Source organism: Bison bison, unplaced genomic scaffold, assembly GCF_000754665.1.
Source record: "Bison bison bison isolate TAMUID 2011002044 unplaced genomic scaffold, Bison_UMD1.0 scf7180017864343, whole genome shotgun sequence".
Taxonomy (NCBI): domain Eukaryota; kingdom Metazoa; phylum Chordata; class Mammalia; order Artiodactyla; family Bovidae; genus Bison; species Bison bison.
The window spans coordinates 1,977,933-1,983,049 of NW_011494915.1; the positions used below are offsets into that span (position 1 = coordinate 1,977,933).

At 39.8% G+C, this 5,117-nt stretch overlaps 1 protein-coding gene across 1 annotated transcript in view; it reads right to left on the reverse strand.

Annotated features, from left to right (window-relative positions):
• FAM19A4 (family with sequence similarity 19 (chemokine (C-C motif)-like), member A4) overlaps positions 1–5,117 on the reverse strand; it is a 130,305-nt gene that overhangs the window by 71,811 nt on the left and 53,377 nt on the right. The window lies entirely within an intron of this gene.

Genomic DNA, 5,117 nt, shown 5'->3' on the forward strand with positions numbered 1-5,117 from the left:
ATCCTAATTTACATGCTGAATCAGAAGGTCAGAATGAATCTTTGTCATATTTAGAGCCCCATACATAGGCCCAGAAATAGAAGGCAGCATGTTGGTTTTATTTTTGTTTTTTATTTTTTATTTTTTTGATGGCATGAAAGATAATTCCAAAAAAAAAAGGCTGCAAATCATCACTCAATGTGAACTCAATGGGAGTTTACAACAACAAAATCTACTGCGCTGGAAGATAAATACTATGGAAAGTGCTTTGGCATGAGGAGTATGGCTCTGTTTAAGTTGAAGATTCTTCTTCATTCTGATAGCAGTCGAGCAGCAGATGGCCTGAAGTTATCATAAATATGGAAGCCCCAGAAGTGCTCTGAAGAGCAGCCAAAACACAACTCTTGAACAACACACAGCACAGAGAGAAGCGTCTGACACCTATAGAAGAAGGCGAATCCTGCCCCCAGACAGTACAGTTTCTAAGCAGAGCTTCTGAGATGTCACCTAGCTTTCCCACACAGCAGTAAAGCATAGAGCAGCCCCATTTTTAAAAGCTTCCATGGCAAGGAAGTTAGCCTTTCTTTCAATTAAATTACCACATTTTTGCAACAAAGAACTTGAAATAGAATTTCAAGTGCTTTCTTCTTTGGAAACTTGCTGTCAAAATCGCAGCTTACTAGTAAGATGAAGAGCTGTATGTTGCAAAGGAGAACTCTAATAGGATGGTATGCTTCTGCTTAAGAGTGACTTTCCACCCTTCTCTAGGTACTGTGATTTTTCCCCCTTGTTCCCATCGGCCTAAATGAGTACCTGAGATGCTACCCAAAGAGATCTTTATTGAAAATTCCCTTCACTGATGAATTACGAAAGTAGCTCACTTTATATCTGCAGCAGCTACAGCCAGAGTATTTTGTAGTTACCAGGCTTCAATAAATAAACACATGTGAGATCCATCCATCTATTTGTTAATGCCTATTATGTGCTGTGCGAGATAACAAGAAATACAGGGATGAAAAATTTACAGAGAACAATAGTCCTCTCCCTGTGTTCCTACAGAATTGGTTTAGACACTGTGGCCTTCTCACACTCAGTCCCCCAAATGGGAAAAGGAGGAACTGATTTGATTGGAGAAATAACGAGAATCCCAAATCCCTGGTCCACCGTTCGGTCCTGGGCAAGGCTGACTGATTCAGTCGCTGCGCTGACGAAGGCCATGATCCACCAAGATGCTGCACTTGGGTTACTGGACGACTGTTCTCCCATATGTGAGTCCCACGGAGGAAACTCAGGGTCAGGAGGGAGGAATCAAGAAGTCCATGTGGGAATTTTCTGGCAATCCAGTGGTTAAGACTCATGCTTCCATTGCAGGGGACACAGATTCAGTCCCTGGCGGGGAACTAAGATTCCTCATGCTGTGCAGTGTGGCCAAGTAATTAATAGAGAGCTGAAAAAGTCCGCCTGGGTTAGAGGTCTCAGCCTCATTCTTCAACTCTGTTTTACTCTGTTAACATTAGACGTAAAATTGATATTTTGATTTTTCTCTGCCTGTGTCTGCTTTTCAGAAGGTTCATTAAGTCAAAAAAAAAAAAGATGGCTCTGACTCCTTCCAGCTCTCAAACCCCAACAAATAAGATTCCTGCCCTCAAGAAGCTCAGAGCCTTCCAGGATCCTTACTTCTGATTTTTTTTTCATATACACTATATATAATATAATTAAACCATGAGTAGAAAAGAAAATCTAGCTCACTTTTCCAAGAAACATGAATTCAATTCAACCCTTTAAAGGAACTACCAGTCTTTATACCTACAGACATTTAAGAACACAGTCTCCAATTAAGTCAATACACAAACAGCATTAGTTACATATAAAATATTATATAAGAAACTAAAAACAGAAAATTGAGTACCTGGTGTCTTGGATTTAGGTGGCCTTAAGTATTTGGTAACAATCTAAACACTGTAAAAAAAAAAAAAAACTCATATGCCAGTGACCTGAGCAGTAGTTATTATAGAGTTTATGACCTGGTAATCAGAGGGCAGAGAAAAAAAGACTTTCACCAGGAATGTTGTGCTTTCCAAGTAAGGAGAAAAAGTGTTTTGCTCAAATTCGACTAGTCGATACAAGACACTTTTCTACTGGTTTCCACACATAATTGTCTACTTTAAAAATTATCAAAGATAGAGAAAAGCAAATATTATCACTTACATATGGAATCTAAAATAATTATACAAATGAACATATACAAAACAGAAATAAAGAAAATTAATAAGCCCTTAGCCAGACTCATCAAGAAAAGAAAGGAGAGGATTCAAATCAATAAAATTATAAATGAAAAGGAGAAGTTACAACAGACACCTCAGAAATACAAAGAATCATAAGAGCTTGCTACAAGCAACTATACACCAAGAAAAACAGACAACCTAGAAAATGGACAAATTCTTAGAAAGATATAACCTTCCAAGACTGAACCAGAAGAAATAGGAAGTATGAACAGACCAATCACAAGTACTGAAATTGAAACTCTGACTAAAAATCTTCCAACAAACAAAAACCCAGGCAGGTGACTTCACAGACAAAATCTATCAAACATTTAGAGAAAAGGTAACACCTACAATTCTAAAACTGTTTCAAAAATTGCAGAGGAAGGAATACTACCAAAGTCATTCTATGAGACCATCATCACCATGATACCAAAACCAAACAAAGATATCACAGACACACACAAAATTACAGGTCTATATCACTGAGGTTAAAGCGTCTGCCTGCAATGCAGGAGACGGGTTCGATCCCTTGGTTGGGAAGAACCCCTGGAGAAGGAAATGGCAATCCACTCCAGTACTCTTGCCTGGAGAATCCCATGGAGAGAGGAGCCTGGTAGGCTGCAGTCCATGGGGTCGCAAAGATTGGACACGACTGAGCGACTTCAGTTTCACTTTCACCACTAATGAACACAGATGCAAAAATCCTCAACAAAATACTAGCAAACCAAATACAACAACACATTAAAAGGATGATACACCTAGATCAAGCGGAATTTATCCCAGGGATCCAAGGATTCTTCAATATATGCAAATCAATCTATGTGATATACCACATTAACAAATTGAAGAATAAAAACTGTAGGATTGAGGTTTCCCTGGTGGTCCAATGGCTAAGAATCTGCTTTGCAATGCAGGGGACACCAGTTCGAGCCCTGGTCCAGGAAGATCCTGCATGCCGCAAGTACAGAAGCTCATGCACCATACAGCCCATGCCCCACGACGGAAGCCACTGCAACGAGAAGCCCACACAGCACAATAGAGAGCAGCCCCCGCTCTCCCCAACTAGGGAAAGCTCATGCACAGCAATGAAAACCTAACACATCCAAATATATATAATTTTTTTATAAAATCAATAAAAATATAAGCTATAAGGATATATTGTACTACACGGGGAATACAGCCAATATTTTGCAGTAACTATGACTGGAGTATAACCTTTAAAAATTGTGAATCTCTATATTTTACACCTGTAACTTACATAGTATTAGGTATCAACTATACTTCAATATAGAAAAGACAAAGACAAAAAAAAAAAAAAAACAGACCCACAGACACAGGAAACAAACTTATAGTTACCAAAGGGAAAAGGGGAGGAGGGTTATATTAGGAGCTTTGGATTAACAGATATACACTGCTGTATATGAAACAAACAGCAAAGGACCTATTTTATAGCACAAGGAACTATACGTAACATTCTGTAATAACCTATAAGGGAAACAAATCTGAAAAAGAATATATGTATATATTCTACATAAGATATGCTTGATATCTTATAATAATCTATAATGGAAAATAATGTTTAAAAAAGCATATGCATAATCACATATATGGGCTTTCCACGTGGCACAGCAGTAACAGTGGTAAAGAATCCAGATGCCAATGCAGGAGATGCAAGAGACGTGGGTCCAATCCCTGAATTGGGAAGATCTTCTAGAAAAGGAAATGGCAGCCTACTCCAAGATTCTTGCCTGGGAAATCCCATGGACAGGAGACCCTGGCAGGATACAGTCCTTGGGGTCACAAAGAGTCAGACACGACTGAGCACACCCACACACAATCATATACATATGTATATATATTGAATCTGGAGAAGGCAATGGCAACCCACTCCAATACTCTTGCCTGGGAAGTCCCATGGACGGAGGAGCCTAGTAGGCTACAATCCATGGGGTCTCGAAGAATCGGACATGACTGAGCGACTTCACTTTCACTTTTCACTTTCACGCACTGGAGAGGGAAATGGCAACCCACTCCAGTATTCTCGCCTGGAGAATCCCAGGGATGGGGGAGCCTGGCGGGCTGCCGTCTATGCTGTCGCACAGAGTCGGACACAACTGATGTGACTTAGCAGCATATATTGAATCACTTTGTTCTACTCTTGAAATTAATACTGCACTGTAAATCAACAATATTTCAATTTTTTAAAAAATTAAAAACTTTAAAAAAGTGTCAAAAGCAACAAATGAGAAAAAACTGTTTTAATTCAAGTGACTTTTCTAAAGAAGAAACAATCCCTCCTGATTTTGTTTGTCATTCCAGGTTACATATCTAAAACCTCACATTATATATTCTGTGGTTAAGTTTTTGTTATTGTTACAAAAAGCTTACCATCCAGGACTTGGCCAAGAGTATATAACACTCTCAGTTCAGTTTAGTTCAGTCACTCAGTCATTTCCGACTCTTGCGACCCCATGAATTGCAGCACGCCAGGCCTCTCTGTCCATCACCAACTCCCAGAGTTAACCCAAACTCCTGTCCATTGAATCGGTGATGCCATCCAGCTATCTCATCCTCTGTTGTCCCTTTCTCCTCCTGTCCCCAATTCCTCCCAGCATCAGAGTCTTTTCCAATGAGTCAACTCTTCACATGAGATGGCCAAAGTATTGGAGTTTCAGCTTTAGCATCATTCCTTCCAAAGAACACCCAGGACTGATCTCCTTTAGAATAGACTGGCTGGATCTCCTTGCAGTCCAAGGGACTCTGAAGAGGCTTCTCCAACACCACAGTTCAAAAGCATCAATTCTTTGGTGCTCAGCTTTCTTCACAGTCCAACTCTCACATCCATACATGACCACAGGAAAAACCATAGCCTTG